Source organism: Lygodium microphyllum, chromosome 21 (genome assembly GCF_053477565.2).
Source record: "Lygodium microphyllum isolate KBCC chromosome 21, Lygodium_microphyllum_v1.1.10, whole genome shotgun sequence".
In the NCBI taxonomy this organism is placed as follows: domain Eukaryota; kingdom Viridiplantae; phylum Streptophyta; class Polypodiopsida; order Schizaeales; family Lygodiaceae; genus Lygodium; species Lygodium microphyllum.
The window spans coordinates 48,619,274-48,638,438 of record NC_141155.1 but is presented as its reverse complement, the minus strand read 5'-3'; the positions used below and the strand labels follow the sequence as shown (position 1 = coordinate 48,638,438).

At 42.5% G+C, this 19,165-nt stretch overlaps 2 pseudogenes; both read left to right on the top strand.

Moving 5' to 3' along the window:
- Positions 1–29: 29 nt before the first annotated feature.
- Positions 30–7,520, top strand: LOC148017985 (putative phosphoglucomutase, cytoplasmic 1 pseudogene; annotated as a pseudogene).
- An 8,631-nt stretch (positions 7,521–16,151) lies between these two features.
- On the top strand, positions 16,152–16,604 carry LOC148017984 (putative phosphoglucomutase, cytoplasmic 1 pseudogene; annotated as a pseudogene).
- The last annotated feature ends 2,561 nt before the right edge of the window (positions 16,605–19,165 follow it).

The window sequence follows — 19,165 nt, the reverse complement described above, 5'->3', positions numbered from 1 at the left end:
TGATAACCTGTTGAGAATATTGAGCAAGTATGATTCCAATGAAATGTTTTACAAGATGGGGTATTACACATCCTATAGGCAGTCCCTCAGGAATCTGCATTGCACGCATTCTTGTGGAGATGTTCAGACTGAGTCTGCCAGATGTTCGGTGGTTTGTGGTTGCTGATGACGACACAATGGCAAAAAGGGAAGGTGTGAATCTGTGATACTCCTTCCCGACGATTGATCAGTAAGAATAAAAGTGTTATCAGGACATGGCAATTTGCGTGGGCGGTGGCGTGTGCAGTATCGCTCCCTCCAAAATCCTGTGCGATTCGTATCTTTCCGTTTAGCTATGGCGGCCAATCTCTGGGAGACTCCCAAACGAAGGCTTCCAATCCACTTCAAACATCACAGCAATGAAGCAACTAATTGCTTCATCTTCCCTTCTCAGAATTCCTCCAATATCCGATCAATCTGCAAATTTCTTTCCTGTTGCTACAAACGATTTTCACGACTGAACCTTCATCCTAAACATATACCTTTAGAATTTGTTCTCTGCATGTGTTTCATCACTTGTCTTTCCACACTCTATTGTAGTCGTTAAAGCAAACATTGTTCCAATCTATCCTCCCTCAAGGAAAATGCAGCTACAAGCGACCACAAGAATTCAGCTGAAGCATTGGTGATGGTGTCTTAATCCCTCCACTCATCGCAGCGCAAAAGCAGTACAGCTCCTCTTCCTCAAAACGTTTTTCTGGAACCTTGCACTCTATCGATGATCTGAAAAAGATCTGAACCCTTCTTCTTTCCTGCATTCCATCTTCTGGTCCGAGAATACCTCCACTTGGATGCGTTAGTACTCCATTTCTTCCCTCCTTATCTCCTCAATCCCCTTCCCAGAGAAAGCTTTCTTCCCCACAACGATTTCTCTTCCGTTTCCAGCTATTTTTTTCCTCGTCCAGCGCAGAGTACCATTTATTTTCCTCTCTGATTGAAAAATCTCCCTTCCCTGTTTTTCCTGCGTGTTTTTCCTCTTCCCCCTTCCTCTATTTTTCTTATCATTCGTCTATTTTCTTCCTATGTTCCCGTAATCGTCTCCTTTTGGGATCTCCTCTAATTAGCCACAGAGTGTCATCTTTTTTTTCCCCCCCTTTCCGATTCAAAACAAAGCTCTTTCCTTGCAAAGCCTACACGTGTTTTTCCATAATCGAAAACCGTGTGATAAACGCCCATAAAAACATCTCCAAGAATCCATAGAGGCCTTGAAGAAACATCCAGACCCATAAACCCACTAACACATTACATTTCATTACCCTCTCCAACTTTCAAGATATACTACTCAAGCGTAAGATCAAAATGTTTCCCTCCTATCGTAAAGGTCACTGTGAGCATGGAAAAAACTTGATCACACTCCACAACACTCTCTCCATTCAGATTCGGAAGGCATTCGCACATCTTACTAGGATACGCTTTGATAAGCTCTCTAGACTCATCATGATCAATTGGTTCTGTGCCCATACTACTGCCATTTCACACATAGAACATCCAGTTGTAGATGTTAGAAACATCCTCACGAAGCTCATAATCGACATATCTTGAAATAAGTGTAGCCATGAGATTGCATCTCGAGTTACCAGTCTACTAAAACTCCTTGTTCTTCTTCGTCTTCAGCATAAAATAAAAGAGCAAACATAACAACTAAGTATGTACAAAGTATCAAATCACACACACGACTTTTGGGTGGTTTACACACCTCGAATGCGCAGCAATACGACATCCACCCCCTCTAATCCTGCGCATCCTCCGGATGGGCCAACTACCCATGATCATTATCATCAAGATCCACAAACAGATCAATCTCTTCGTTATGCATTTCCGGTGTCATGTCATCTGTTTCTTCCATTGGAATTTCTTCTCGTTGTTCTTCTCTTGAAAATTCTTCCCATGCATATTCCTCATCATCCCTTTTCTTGAAAATCTTGATTCTTTTTCTAGCAATAGGCACTCTAAGCACTGTCCCATCCAATTTTGTCAGCTCATATGTTGCATTATCAAAGACATGTCTGACTATGTATGGCCCAAACCATCTTTTCACCATCTTCCGAAGTGCAGTATGCTGATTTTCAAGGCTGCTATCAAAGACCAATACCCAATCTCCCTCTTCTATTGCTCTAGGCTGCAAACGAGGCCTGCTATCAAACCTGTCCTTATTCCTTAGTCTAGCAACCTTCAACCTGTCAATAGCTAGCTAAATATCCTCTGGTCTCCTCTCCAACTGTCGAATCCGAAGAGCTAAGAGCTCTTCTCTCGTCAAATCCTCCTGCCAAGGTAAAACTGACCAAGTCAAAGCACAAGTCTCAGTCGGCATAACCAGTTTCTGACCATACATCAACTCTGCAGGCATATATCCTGTGGTAACACTATGAGTCGTACGATCAGCCCACAAAGCAAATGGTAAAAGTCTCGGCCATTCTCCAATCCGTCCTCTGCATACTTTGGCTAATGCTTTCACTATCGGCAGATGCCCTCTTTCACTCTTCCCATTTCCCTCTGGATTATATGCTGTGGTTAGAGCCAACTTGATTCCTAGCTGAGAGAAAAACTCCCTAGCTTCATCTGCATCCAATTCACCACGATCCGCAGTGATCTTACCCACACAACCATACTTGCAGAAAATTTCCTCCAATAAGAACTTACACACTGCACTAGTGGTCTTCGTTCTCAAAGATCTACCCTCAACATGATTGGTAAGATCCTCTCTAGCCAAAACAATGTATCTCATCTGCCATAGACCCATAGGCATAGTAACCAAATCAACTACCCACTTATAATGAATGCATAGCGGATAGGTCGGATGAAGCTCATCTCGATGACGCACTACTGAATACATCTGGCAGTCTCTGCAAGTCTCAACAAAGTGAGAAACATCTCTGTACATGCCTTTCCACCAATATTTCTCCTTGATTTTCTCATAAGTAGCCCACACTCCTCTATGACCAGCCCAAGGACTCTCATGAAACTCCCTCATCACCTGTAACTGTGTCTCTCTATCACAGACAACCCGCAAAGGTAATCCGCCTCTTTTCTTCGGATGCTTCCAAAGAAATCCGTCCTTGAGAAAATAACCATAGGCTTTCTTTCTGATCTTCTTAAACTCTTCATCTGTCCATTCATCTCTTTTGCTTAGTGTACTAAGATACCTGCCAATCTGCAACCAATCTCCAACATAAAGTTCTTCTATAAAAGCCACAATATCATAGACATGACAAACATGATCAACCATAGTGGCTGAAATTTCTGCATCATCCTCTTCTGCAAGTAGAGTCTCCTCATCATCATATCTGGCTCTAGACAACATATCTGCCACTAGATTATCCTTCCCTGCTATGTGTTTAAATTCCGGATTTAATGACTTGATGTATGCAATCCATCTCAACATGGCTATATCCGGAGTAGAGCAACTCGTAATCATACCAATCAATGGCAAGCAATCTGTCTCTACCACAACTGAAGCTCCAATAAAGTACTCCTTGTCACATTTGAGAGCCGTGACAATCCCCAATAACTCCCTCTTGATTTGCGGATATCTCCTTTGTCTCTCGTTTAGGACTTTCGCCCCAAACCGAATAGCATACCTATTTCCATCTGCATCATCTTGACCCATAGCCCAACCTATGCCAATTGGACTAGTGTCAACTGTCAATACAATAGGCCTTTCACAATTATAATCCGCTTTCCTGAGAGTAGGAGCATTCTGCAATAACTTCTTCAATTTCCGCATAGCTCTAGTATGGCTTCATCCCAATAGAATTTCTGCCCCTTTCGAAGCAGCTGATACAAACAATCTGCTATGTGTGCAAAATGAGGTATCCAAATCATATAAAACACACAAGCACCAATGAATCTCCGTACCTCTGAAGTGGTAGAACAATACTCCGTAATCTTGCCTATAGCATTCACCTTATCAGGTGAGGGTTTTCTGCCATAATATCCACACATATGTCCAACAATGACAACCTCATTCACTCCAAAAACAGATTTTTGCCCTGAAAGTGTCAAGTTCACTTCTTCTAACCTGGCCAAAATCTTCTCACATGCTGAAATATGATCAGCCACAAAGTATCTACATCCCTGCTCATTTAGACTCTCATTCTTCTCTTCTTCTGCACACCCCTTAATGGGCACATCATCCAAGAAAGGCATGGTAAGCTGAGGTATGTAATCACGAAGGACCTTATGCATGGCATTCATCATATGCACAACAGAATTAGTGGCACCTTGAGGCAAGGTACACATCCTGACAAGCCCAATAGGAGTTCTCATGGTGGTTATGTCCCTGCTTTCCAAAGCCAGCTGAAACTGATCATATCCTGAATACAAATCACCCAAAGAATAGATGGCACGTCCAGCAAATGCCTCTGCAAACTCATCCACAACTGGACCTATACCAGCATTCCTGATAGTAACTCTGTTCACTGGCTGCATGTCCTGAATAAATCGAAGAGTACCATTCTTGTTTGGAACTGTAAACCACCTGTTTGAGTATGGTGCAGATGAAGGCTCAAGGATTCCCATCCTGATTTTCTCATTCAATAAATCAATCAACTTTGGCAAGTGTGCTTTAGGCACTGGAATAGGTCGGAGATTCCATGGGATATGAGGAATAGTAAAAATGGCCATAGGAGCAACAATATCAAGATTCACACATCCAATCTCATGCGGAAAAAAAGCAAATCCCCTTCCATGACGCTCAAGCATCTCCTGAAAGCATTGCTTCTCTATGGGTAACAAGAAATTACCATTTCCAATTTTCAATTCAGCAAGAGTCTCTGCTGAAAATTTATGACCAATATGCTCCGGATTCCTCAAAATTTGCTGTTTAGCAGCCCTCTCTATTTGCTGATCACTGTCAGGCGGAAGCAGTACAGCAACCGGCTTCACCTTCTTATCCACAGTTTTGTATTTCGTGTCAACCCTGGCTTCATTATGCTCTTCTGCATTACATAAACCTTGCTGTAAATCAGCAATTCTGCACTCCAATGGCTGAATATTCTCAGCCCTCTGCTCTATGGACTGCATAGAAACAGCCCCAAACTCTGAATGCTGAAATATTTCAGCAGTAAACTCTGTTGGCTGAAAATTTTCAGCCCTCTGTATCTCTGAAAGCTGATCATAACCAGCTGGAAACTCTGTTTGCTGAATTTCTTCAGCACTCAACACTCTTTGCTAAGTTACCTCAGCCTCTGACTCAATCTGTGACATAAAATCTGCAATTTCATGAAACATGTCCACGGACTGCACTAATACATTACCGTGACAATTCAGCATATCAGTTTTCAGCATATCTCCCATCTCTGTCATCGTATCTGCACAAATCACACTGTCATACATCCCATCTATGTGCTCATCATCCTCTAAAATTCTTGCATTTTTCAAAATTTTCTCCTTCCTGCATATATACTACCTGGCAGCTCTAGGCAACCTAGAAGTCTTCTGATAACTCATCGAACTGTTTGCTGAAATCCCAACAAAACCGGAGGAGAAAACACCGCTGCCAGGAGGCGAGAACTCCAATCTCCTCTCCTCTGTACCACCGTCGTCTCGCGAAACGGCGGTACCTAATGAAAATCCGAATCCCTCACAGTGGGCAAGGGTGCATCTCTGAGAGTATCCCTGTTTCTAACATGGTTCACACATACAGTCATAAACTGAACTGCTCTCATACCATCTTTACTGCGAATCCGTGCATAATCAGATCCATCATCCATGACCTTTGTTTCCATGCGCATCTCTGTAATGAATGGCTGCCCAAGAATTATAGCATAAGAGCATGAATCCTGCACAAAGAAATGAAAATCCTCCTCTACATCACCAATAGAAACCCTGACACTAGGACAGGCAGCATACAAATCACCTGCAGTGTTATTGGCGGCTCTCATACGCCACCCATGCTCTACATCCATAGGCCATCTGTTACTCTCATAAACTCCACGAACTATGAGATTAATCTCTGAACCATGATCAACCAATGCAACATAAGGCACCTGTTTCTCTCCAATCTTTACCATCGTCTCTGTAGTTTCCCTAGCCTAATGGCTCCACGAAAAGTGACTACGCGGTATCATGACAGGCTCATCAATTTCAGCATAATGCATAGGCTGAACCCTCTTCTCTACCTGCGGAAAAACAGAAGCATTATCAACCATAACCTCATCCTCATCCTCATCCAACTCCCCAATCAAAACTCCCTGTGTATCAGTGGTAGACAATGCATGTCTTTTCCTCTTCAAGACCTCCTGAAACTGATCCTGAAACTCTCTTTTTGAGATGCCCAAAATCTCAGAAATAGTGAAAGTCACCTCGCTACCAAGTATCTTATCATTAAAGATTTTCTTCATATCTGTAGATGTCTTAATATCGAACATCAATCTGAATCCTGGCTGCTTTCTCTCTCTAGGCTCTTGCCTCTTTTCTCTCTTTTGAGCATCCTCCATCTGTCGATCTGGCCTTGGTCTTGAAGACGGTCCTACAGTAGGTGGAGTAACAAACTCACCCCCTCTAGTCTTCTTAGCTGCACTTGGATTTTCTTCATCCCTCTTACGCTTCTCCTCAACAAATACATCTGCACCATGAGATTTAGCCAAATAAGCATAAATAGAGTACCTGTCAACAGGCGAGTCCCAACCTGTCTCTGATCTGATGCTAGAGCCTGCACTAGTCAAAACAATTTGCTGAATTTTCCCCTTGTTTGCAGTCTCCATAGCATAAGTCCATAGTGCGGACTGAGTCTCTGATCCCTTCTCAATCTGTACTCCATATGCAGAAGCATCACCTCTAGCTGTCACATATGAAGTACGCTGTCGTGCTGCTGCGCATCCGAGTCGTATACACCTCCATTTCTTTTGTTGTGCATTTGTGTTATTTTCTGCGTGTGATTCATTGTTTCTGTGAAGCATTTTGATAATCTGCATCCAGTGTACATATTCCCTTAGTGCATGTGTATGATTTTGTTTGGATGCATGATGTGTGTGTATTAGAGAAATATGAAAAACTGATGCCAAAGGATCTTTGTCCTGCTGCTATTTGTTCTAGTTTCATGTGCAATGACAGTCTTTAAGGTCACCACATGCCACACATCTCGGTATGAAGGTAAAAAACCAGGAACTTCAGGGTTGAGGAAAAAGGTTACTGTTTTCACGCAACCAAATTATCTACACAACTTTGTGCAAGCAACAATCAATGCACTACCTGCTGAAAAAGTAAAAGGGTCGACAATTGTTGTCTCTGGTGACGACCGATACTTTTCGAAAGAAGTGATTCAGATCATAATAAAGATTGCTGCAGCAAATGGTGTGAGCCAAGGGTGGGTTGGGCAAAATGGGCTGCTGTCAACACCAGCTGTTTCAGTTGTCATCAGGAACAGAGCTGATTTTAATGGTGAAAAAGCTTATGGTGCTTTCATTTTGACTGCAAGTCACAATCCAGGTGGTCCTCATGAGGACTCTGGAATAAAATACAATACTGAAAATGGTTTTTGATTTCGATGGCTAAAAATAATGCTGGCAGGCTCTATTTTCTCCTTGGATATTTTTGGCACTGTGACACGCAGTGAACAAGAAAGGAAAAACTAAAAACAGAGGGCCGTCTGTGAATCGGAAGGGAATATGCAGGTTGAAGGTGGAGGATAGGTTTTTTCGCAATGTCCCAGAGCAGTCTCAGTCTGACGTAAAAGGGTGCCGGCCCTGAGCAGCTTTACGAACCATAACCAGACTGTACTCTTGACGGCCTAAAACACGAACTTGATTTCCTATCTATCAAATTCAAGAAGAATGAATGCATCAGTCATGTCCCAGAATGATACTCGCCTTCTTCTCATGACTTCTGTCATCATGAGGTGTGCTGGACATGGAGTTTGGGGACAAACCAATTCGTCAAGCTCTTGCAATCATTGAGCATGATAAGAGCTCTGGACTGATGCAAACAAGATCAAGACATGCTGATAAGAGCTCTCGACTAATGCAGATGAAATCAAGACATGCTGCTTCGTTTTGTACGGAGGACGTTACAGTGTTATGAGAGCAGCTTGGCCGTTGGGCACGTTCCACGTTCTCAGAGGCATAGAAGGAGGAACAATGATAACGCAAAATTGAAGAAAAGCCGACGGCAAACACTATAAAAGAGGAATAACGAGAGCTTGCAAATGATGATGAAGGAGGAGGAAAGCAAAAATCGGAAGATAATGGAAAAATGGGAAATTACGGGGGGGAAACTGTGAGGAGCCGCCTGTGAGAAAAAAGACAAAGGGGATGGTTTTCGATGGAGAGGACGGAGACTAATTCTGACGGGTGTTGTCTGTCAATCGGATGGAAAAACGCAGCCCTTTCTATCAAATTCAAGAAGGTTGGCAATGGGTATGCACAATTCCGGGAGGAAGATGACGAAAGGCAACAACAACTGGTCTCGGCACAAAGAAAGAGATAATGCAAACAATCAACGGGAGCATCTTGTCCTTTTTCTTGCCAATGCTCAATCACGCCATGCAACACCTGAAGTAAACAATCTGATTAAGTCTGCTATGAAGGAGATAGACAGCTCCAATGAAGTTCTGCTCCGGTGATACCAGCATTATGATGTGTTCTAGCCGAGCTATTGGATGATGAAAGAACGGACAGTCTTGAAGACAGCGAGGAAGCTTCATTGGCGGTTAGCAGAGAAATCGATGGCTATATCCAATTCAGAAAACAACGTCTAAATTCTGGTGTTTTGATGTCACAGAGTAAGAAATGCAGATTGAGGTTTTGGGCTCTAAAGCTCTCGTGAAAAAGAGACTTCTTGATTCAAATTCCAGAGGGAGACATACTCCTAATCAATTCCAAACTGGAAGCTTTGTCCGTGATGACTGCGCATTGAGCATTCCATGAGATCCGTAGACTTTGAGAAATCATCTGTAGATTCTAAAACCTGAAAGTATGGTTGGCATAGGTGCTTAGGGTCTTCATCATGAAAAGAGCCTTTCAATATTGAACAGAAGTAGAAGTTGTTCTGTCACAAATTGCAGCAGGAGCAACTAATTTCCACAGTCACAGTAGGATACAGCGGCTACATATGCCTTGAACTTTTAGCTGTGACATTGCCCTTTCCTTTAGCCATGAATCCATTCAACACAAGATGGAATTTGTGATACTATACAGCTTGCAATTAGCTTTGCTGGTGGCTACATAACAGGAGTTTTTTGCCAATGTCTCACAACTAGCTGTCAATCTTGTGTCATTCCTAAACAACTCAAAGGATGAACAACTTGTTGTAACTGCTTTTCATGTACAAAAGAGGTGATCACTACAACAAATGCTGAATTGAAGAACAGGGCAACTGCCATGAATGAACATGCTGAAGTGAAGAATGTTTTTCTTCCTAGTGCAACTGTCAACATACACCTGAATGGAAACAGTTTATGATAAACTTCAGTTTATTCTGAACATGAACTTCTTGTAACTCATTTGACAAGGAATATAGTGAACTTTGGCATCAAATTTTTGAGTTCTTCTTGTTAGTCTCTTCCATTGCTGTACCTTGAGCCCCGTGTTCTGCAATCCTTGCGTGAACTCTACGACATTTCTGGTGAACCCGACGTGAAAGTGATGTGTCACTTTTCAGCAAGATGGGAGACTCGCAAGAAGAGATGACAGATGATAATGTCATGAAGAACCTGTTTCAGTCATTTACCATGTATATGCAGCAGCAAGCTCATGCAAAACGAGACAGTGATGCTATGGATGCCTTGAAAGCTGTCCAACAGGAGATGAAGCAGTTTAATGGCCAGCAAGTGTCAACTTACCTGCATTTGTATGAAGAAAAGATGAATTTTTTTGGGGTTTCTCAAGATGTTTGGAGCCGCTACTTCTTGCGGATCGTGGTGCGCGCTCTTGAAGGTCGAATTGCAGAAATTCAAGAAGCACATGCAGGTTGGGCTGAATTTAAGAAGGCATTAAAAGATGAATATTTCCTGGAAGATACAGGTCTTATGAATCGCAGGAATTTTTTAGCATGGGTTTCTATGCCTAATAAGGGACTTTCTGTTACCGCTCTTCTGCGAGAGTTTGAAAGCCGATATGATCAGTTGGATGGGACTGAACAACAAGCTTTGGAGATGTAGAAAGTGGAGTTATTTTTACAAGCTGGAGATGCTGATTTACAAGAAAAGTTGGATGATCTTTTGGAAGATCAAGCTACTGATTCAGGTTTAAAGACTGAGTGGAGACATGTCATTGATGCTGTGAATGCTCTTGTTAAGAAGCAGCGCAGGAGAGTAAGATTGCATCGAAACACAGGATTAGTTCCTGAAAAATCCTTGGAGACTTCTTCTTCTACCCCTGCTGCAACTTCTTTGCCTAAGCCTACTCCTCCTGCTGTGAATCCACCAGTTCCTGCTGCTCCAGTGCCCTTATCTGTAGATGATGTTATTAAAGGCTTGGCGGATTTGACGATTGAAGCAGTCAAAGCTGAAGTTGGTAAGTTAAAGGAGCAACTTATGTCAGTACCTGCTGTAGCGCCTGCTCCAGCGACTGCTTTTCCAGCTGGTCAAAGAAAAGGGCGACGATGTATTTGGTGTGATAGTACAGAGCACCAACACTGCAGAGATTGTGATGCTTTTCAGGAAGCACGTAAGAAGAATGTAGTGTTCTGGGGACAAGATGGGAAGATATGGCTGACAGAGACTGGCGCTCCTCTTGACACGAACTTTGGTAAGGGAGGTATAAAGAAGCTTGTTGATGATATGGCTGTGCGATCAGCTTATGTGAGTGTTAGAGGAGATGCTTCAGCTTTTGGAGTCCAGCTTGAGCAGAAATCTGATGGAGACTCTGCTTTATGGTCCTCTGCCTTGGAGATAGCGAGAAGAGGGAAAGTTCAGGCATCTACTATGACTTGTGTGGGCTCCAGCATCCGAGGAGAAATAGGATGGGATTCTCCTGTTGATAGGTATTCTATTTTTGCTTATATGGCTAAAACGTAGGGTTTAGATGCCATGGTTGAGGAAAAGAGAAGAAGAGATGAGGAAGGTCCTAGCTCCTCCAAAAAGACTAGAGGGGGTGACTTTGTTTCACCACCTGTTACAGCTCCACCTATGTCAAATTCTCCAGCTCAAACAGGTTCTGATCAACCAATGGGAGCCAAGTTGAAAGAAAAGAGGCAACCAAGAAAAGAGCCAGGATTCAAGCTTTTGTCAGATCTTGAAATGCAAACGGATATGAGTAAGATTTTTCATGAAAGAATTTTGAATAGTGAAGTTACTTTTACTGTTGGAGAAGCTCTTGGGATTGCTAGAAGAGAAATACAGGATCAGATGCAAGATCTTTTGCGGAGGAAACGACATGCGATGGAAGGACCTGCTTTACAGGGATTGTGGCATGGAGCTCTTGGGGAAGAGCATGATAATGTAGTGATGGTTGAGAATGCTTCTGTTAATCCGCAATTGGAGAAAATAGTGCAGCCTATGTAGTATGAAGATGATGAGACCCCTATTCTCATTCCTCGCAGCCATTTTTCACGAAGTCATTGGGCTAGAGCAACCACTGAGACAGTGGTAAGGATTGGAGAGAAACAAATTCCATTGGTCGCTTTAGTTGATCATGGTTCTGAGATTAATCTTATTGCTCGAGGTGTTTATGAGAGTGGCAAGTGGCCTATGGATGCAGAGCATGGCTGGCGCATGAGAGCCGCCAATAATACTTCTGGTGATATGTATGCTGCTTGTCCAAGTATCAGAATTTCTATTGGTAATGTTGAAGAGGATTATCATTGCTTTGTTCAGGATTCATGCTCTTATCCGATTATTCTTGGACAGCCTTTCATTACAGAAGCAAGAATGGAAACGAAAGTGATGGATGACGGGTCAGCTTATGCGCGGATACGCAGTAAAGATGGTATGCGAGCTGTTCAGTTTATGACTGTTGGGGTAAATCATCCGAGAAACAGGGACTCCTTGCGTGAGGCACCACTACCTGCGAAGGAGTTGGATTTTCATTAGGTACCGCTGTCTTGCGAGACGCCAGTGGTACAGAGCGGAGAAAAGAGGAGATCTCGCCTCCTGGGAGCCAGTATTTCTCCAATAATTTTGTTGGTTTTTCTTCAGATAGTTCAGTGAGTTATCAGAAAATTTCAGATTTGTCTAGAGCTGCCAGGCAGTACATTGGCCTAAGGAGAAAGAGTTGAAGAATGCAGGTATTTTGCAAGCAGAAGAGCATGTAGATGGATTGTATGAAGGGATGTCTTATGCAGATACATTGTTTGAGATGAGAGCAATGCTGAAAACTGATGTATGTAAGGGTTCAAAGATCATACCTGTGCAAACCTTGGATATGTTTCAGGAAATTTCTGGTTTTATGCTGCAAACAGAGTTAGAGGCTGAGAAAACTCAGCAAATTGAATTTATGGCTGATCTTGATCAGCTAACAGAATTGCAGAGGGCTGAATCCATTCAGCCAACAGAGTTGAATGCAGAAAAATTTCTGCATACAGAGTTTCAGGATGCATCTATGCAGTCCATAGAGCCGATGGGGCTGAATCCATTCAGCCAACAGAGTTGAATGCAGAAAAATTTCTGTATACAGAGTTTCAGGCTGCACCTATGCAGTCCATAGAGCAAAAGGCTGAAAATTTTCAGTCAATAGAATTGAAAGTTGCTGAAAAATTGCAGAAATTGCAGCAAAGAAAAGAGTGCTTGAGTGATGCCAAGGTTGACACAAAATATAAAACAGTTGATAAGAAGGTTAAGCCGGTTGCAGGCTCGCTTCCTTCTGATAGTGATGAACAGATTGAAAAAGCTATGAAGCAGCCTATGTTGAGGGACCCTGCAAATATTGGACATAAGTTTACAGCTGAAACTCTTGCAGAATTGAAGATTGGAAATGATGAATTTTTGCTTCCAGTGGAAAAAGAATGTTTTAGAGAGATGCTTGGACGTCATGGTAAGGCATTTGCTTTCTTTCCACATGAAATTGGTTGCATTAGTCCTGAATTGGTTGCACCTATGGTCATCTTCACTGTTCCTCATGTACCATGGAATATACGTCCTATACCTGTGCCTAAAGCACACTTGCCAAAGCTGATAGAGTTGCTGAATGAGAAGATTAAAATGGGGATTTTGGAACCCTCTTCTGCACCCTATTCTAACAGGTGGTTTACTATACCAAAGAAGAATGGTACTTTGAGATTTATTCAGGATATGCAGCCCGTGAACAAAGTGACAATCAGGAATGTGGGAACACGTCCAGTTGTGGATGAATTTGCTGAGGCTTTTGCAGGACGAGCCATCTATTCTCTAGGTGACTTGTATTCAGGTTATGATCAGTTTCAGCTTGCCTTGGAAAGCAGGGATATTACTACTATGCGGACACCTATTGGTCTTGTGAGGATGTGTACCTTGCCTCAAGGTGCCACAAACTCAGTTGCTCATATGATGAATGCTATGCACAGAGTTTTACGAGACTATATTCCGCAGTATACCATGCCTTTTCTAGATGATGTGCCTATTAAGGGAAGAAGAAAAGAATGAAAGTCTTGATTTGCGTGGATGTAGACAATTTGTGGCTGACCACTTGATTGCTTGTGAGAAAATATTGACACGATTAGAGGAGGTAAATTTGACACTTTCAGGGCTGAAATCTGTCTTTGGTGTTAATGAATTCATCATAGTTGGGCATATGGTTGGATATTATGGCAGAAAGCCTTCTCCTGCAAAGGTGGATGCCATAAATAGGATTATAGAGTATTGCTCGACTACTTCAGAGGTGCGGAGATTTGTGGGAGCTTGTGTATTTTACATGATTTGGATTCCTCATTTTGCTCATATAGCAGATGTTCTCTATCAGCTGCTTCGAAAGGGGCATAAATTTCATTGGGATGAGAAGCATTCAAAAGCCATGCATAAGCTCAAGAAGCTGTTGCAATCAGCTCCTACTCTACGCAAGGTGGATTATCAGTGTGGACGGCCGATCATGTTGACAGTTGATACTAGCCCTATTGGCATAGGTTGGGCTGTGGGACAGGATGACGCTGATGGAAATAGATATGCTATCCGCTTTGGAGCTAAAGTTCTTAATGAGCGACAGAGGAGATATCCGCAGATTAAAAGAGAGTTGTGGGGAGTAGTCACTGCACTGAAGTGTGACAAAGGGTATTTTATTGGAGCTTCAGTTATTGTGGAAACAGATTGTTTGCCTTTGCTTGGCATGATTACTAGTTGTTCGACTCCAGATATAGCGATGCTTCGATGGATTGCCTATATCAAATCATTGAATCCAGAATTTCGACACATAGCAGGGAAAGATAATCCAGTTGCTGACATGCTATCTAGAGCGAGATATGAGGATGAGGAGTCAATGCTTGCAGAAGATGATGAGATAGATTTTGCTGCTTCTGTCCTTGTTCATGATTGTCATGTATCTATTGTTGAAGCCTTTATTGAAGAACTTTATGTTGATGAGTGGCTGCAAATTGGACAGTATCTAAGTTCATTGACTCGAAGAGCTGATTGGACAGATGATGAATTCAAGAAAATCAGAAGGAAGGCTTATGGGTATTTCTTGAAAGATGGTTTTCTTTGGAAGCATCCAAAGAAGAGAGGAGGCTTGCCCTTGAGAGTAGTTTGTGATGTAGCGATGCAAATACAGATTATGCGAGAGTTTCATGAGAGCTCATGGGCTGGACATAGAGGTGTGTGGGCTACCTATGAGAAAATCAAAGAAAGATACTGGTGGAAAGGGATGTATAAAGATCTTTCTCACTTTGTAGAGACTTGCAGGGACTGCCAGCTTTACTCTTTAGTGCGACATCGTGATGAGTTGCATCCGACTTATCCACTATGTATGCATTATAAGTGGGTAGTAGACTTGGTTACTTTGCCAGTGGGACTTTGGCAGATGAGATATCTTGTCTTGGCTAGGGAGGATCTTACAAACTATGTTGAAGGCAGATCTTTGCGGACGAAGACCACCACTACAGTATGTAAATTCTTGTTGGAAGAAATATTTTGCAGGTATGGATGTATAGGCAAGATTATAGCTGATCGTGGAGAGCTAGATGCAGATGAGGCTAGAGAATTCTTCTCACGGCTTGGGATTAAATTGGCTCTTACTACTGCCTATAATCCAGAGGGAAATGGCAAAAGTGAAAGAGGACATCCGCCAATAGTTAAAGCATTAGCAAAAGCTTGTAGAGGTCGGATTGGAGATTGGCCGAGATTACTACCTTTTGCATTGTGGGCTGATCGCTCTACACATAGTGTGACTACTGGATATATGCCTGCGGAGTTGATGTATGGGCAAAAACCTGTCATGCCTACTGAAATTTGTGCTCTCACTTGGAGTGTTCTTCCGTGGCATGAGAATTTATCAAGGGAAGAGCTGCTAGCCCTTCGGATTTGTCAACTAGAAAGAAGGACAGAAGATGTGCAGCTAGCAGTTGATCGTTTGAAGGCAGCCCATCTCAGAAATAAGGACAGGTTTGATTTGAGGCATTGCTTGAGGCCTAGAGCCATAAAAGAAGGAGATTGGGTTCTAGTCTACGACAGTAGTCTAGAAAATCAGCATAGTAGCATGAGAAAAATGGTTCAAAGATGGTTTGGACCGTATGAAGTGAAGTAGGTTTTTGACAATGATACCTATGAGCTGGTTGAATTAGATGGAACAGTATTGAGGGTGCCTATTGCTGGAAAACGAGTCAAGATTTTCAAGAGAAGAGAAGATGAAGAATATGCACTTGAAGCATTGACAGAAGAAGAGCAGGTAGAAGAAAGACAAGCAGAAGAAACAGAGAACATAGATGATGAAGCTGATGGAGAAACAGGTCTACTAGAAATAGATGATGGACTTGACTTGTTTGTGGATTTGAATGATCCTGGATAGTTGGCACATCCGGAGGATGCGCAGGTTCAGAGGGGGTGGATGTTGTGCTGCTGCGCATTCGAGTCGTATACACCTCCATTTCTTTTGTTGTGCATTTGTGTTATTTTTTGCGTGTGATTCATTGTTTGTGTGAAGCATTTCGATAATCTGCATCCAGTGTACATATTCCCTTAGTGCATGTGTATGATTTTGTTTGGATGCATGATGTGTGTGTATTAGAGAAATATGAAAAACTGATGCCAAAGGATCTTTGTCCTGTTGCTATTTGTTCTAGTTTCGTGTGCAATGACAGTCTTTAAGGTCACCACATGCCACACATCTCGGTATGAAGGTCAAAAACCAGGAACTTCAGGGTTGAGGAAAAAGGTTACTGTTTTCAAGCAACCAAATTATCTACACAACTTTGTGCAAGCAACAATCAATGCACTACCTGCTGAAAAAGTAAAAGGGTCGACAATTGTTGTCTTTGGTGACGGCCGATACTTTTCGAAAGAAGTGATTCAGATCATAATAAAGATTGCTGCAACAAATGGTGTGAGCCAAGTGTGGGTTGGGCAAAATGGGCTGCTGTCAACACCAGCTGTTTCAGCTGTCATCAGGAACAGAGCTGATTTTAATGGTGAAAAAGCTTATGGTGCTTTCATTTTGACTGCAAGTCACAATCCAGGTGGTCCTCATGAGGACTTTGGAATAAAATACAATACTGAAAATGGTTTTTGATTTCGATGGCTAAAAATAATGCTGGCAGGCTCTATTTTCTCCTTGGATATTTTTGGCACTGTGACACGCAGTGAACAAGAAAGGAAAAACTAAAAACAGAGGGCCGTCTGTGAATCGGAAGGGAATATGCAGGTTGAAGGTGGAGGATAGGTTTTTTCGCAATGTCCCAGAGTAGTCTCAGTCTGACGTAAAAGGGTGCCGGCCCTGAGCAGCTTTACGAACCATAACCAGACTGTACTCTTGACGGCCTAAAACACGAACTTGATTTCCTATCTATCAAATTCAAGAAGAATGAATGCATCAGTCATGTCCCATAACGATACTCGCCTTCTTCTCATGACTTCTGTCATCACGAGGTGTGCTGGATATGGAGTTTGGGGACAAACCAATTCGTCAAGCTCTTGCAATCATTGAGCATGATAAGAGCTCTCGACTGATGCAAACGAGATCAAGACATGCTGATAAGAGCTCTCGACTAATGTAGATGAAATCAAGACATGCTGCTTCGTTTTGTACGGAGGACGTTACAGTGTTATGAGAGCAGCTTGGCCGTTGGGCATGTTCCACGTTCTTAGAGGCATAGAAGGAGGAACAATGATAACGCAGAATTGAAGAAAAGCCGATGACAAACACTATAAAAGAGGAATAACGAGAGCTTGCAAATGATGATGAAGGAGGAGGAAAGCAAAAATCGGAAGATAATGGAAAAAGGGGAAATTACGGGGGGGAAACTGTGAGGAGCCGCCTGTGGGAAAAAAGACAAAGGGGATGGTTTTCGATGGAGAGGACGGAGACTAATTCTGACGGGTGTTGTCTGTCAATCGGATGGAAAAAGCAGCCCTTTCTATCAAATTCAAGAAGGTTGGCAATGGGTATGCACAATTCCGGGAGGAAGATGACGAAAGGCAACAACAACTGGTCTCGGCACAAAGAAAGAGATAATGCAAACAATCAATGGGAGCATCTTGTCCTTTTTCTTGCCAATGCTCAATCACGCCATGCAACACCTGAAGTAAACAATTTGATTAAGTTTGCTATGAAGGAGATAGACAGTTCCAATGAAGTTCTGCTCCAGTGATACCAGCATTTTGATGTGTTCTAGCCGAGCTATTGGATGATGAAAGAACGGACAGTCTTGAAGACAGCGAGGAAGCTTCATTGGCGGTTAGCAGAGAAATCGATGGTTATATCCAATTCAGAAAACAACGTCTAAATTCTGGTGTTTTGATGTCACAGAGTAAGAAATGCAGATTGAGGTTTTGGGCTCTAAAGCTCTCATGAAAAAGGGACTTCTTGATTCAAATTCCAGAGGGAGACATACTCCTAATCAATTCCAAACTGGAAGCTTTGTCCGTGATGATTGCGCATCGAGCATTCCATGAGATTCGCAGACTTTGAGAAATCATCTACAGATTCTGAAACCTGAAAGTATGGTTGGCATAGGTGCTTAGGGTCTTCATCATGAAAAGAGCCTTTCAATATTGAACAGAAGTAGAAGCTGTTCTGTCACAAATTGCAGCAGGAGCAACTAATTTCCACAGTCACAGTAGGATACAACGGCTACATATGCCTTGAACTTTTAGCTGTGACATTGCCCTTTCCTTTAGCCATGAATCCATTCAACACAAGATGGAATTTGTGATACTATACAGCTTGCAATTAGCTTTGCTGGTGGCTACATAACAGGAGTTTTTTGCCAATGTCTCACAACTAGCTGTCAATCTTGTGTCATTCCTAAACAACTCAAAGGATGAACAACTTGTTGTAACTGCTTTTCATGTACGAAAGAGGTGATCACTACAATAAATGCTGAATTGAAGAACAGGGCAACTGCCATGAATGAACATGCTAAAGTGAAGAATGTTTTTCTTCCTAGTGCAACTGTCAACATACACCTGAATGGAAACAGTTTATGATAAACTTCAATTTATTCTAAACATGAACTTCTTGTAACTCATTTGACAAGGAATATAGTGAACTTTGGCATCAAATTTTTGAGTTCTTCTTGTTAGTCTCTTCCATTGCTGTACCTTGAACCCCGTGTTCTGCAGCCCTTGCGTGAACTCTACGACAACGCGCAGCCATGTCCTCCACTAACTTCTTCATTCCACCTTTACCAAAGTTAGTAGCAAGTGGAGCTCCTGTCTCAGTCAACCAAATCTTACCATCTTGCCCCCAATATACCAAATTCTGCCTCCTTGCATCCTGGAAAGATTCACAATCCCTGCAATGCTGATGCTCCATACTATCACACCAAATACATCTCCGATCTCTCCTAGGTGCACTAGGAGCATTCCTAGGTGCAGTAGGAGCGCTAGAAGAAGCAGTAGGCGCAGTCGAAGCAAACTGCTCCTTCAACTTTCCCACCAACTCCGCTTTGACTGACTCCAGTGTCAAATCTGTGATGCCTTTGATTATGTCATCAAGAGAGGTAGGCACCGATGGAGTGGATGGTTTTGGAGCAGAAGGTGTAGGCATCGGTCGCGGAACAGGAGGAATAGGTGGAGTGGAAATAGTAGGCACTGGCATAGGCCAAGAAACTGGCTGAGGAGGAGAAGAAA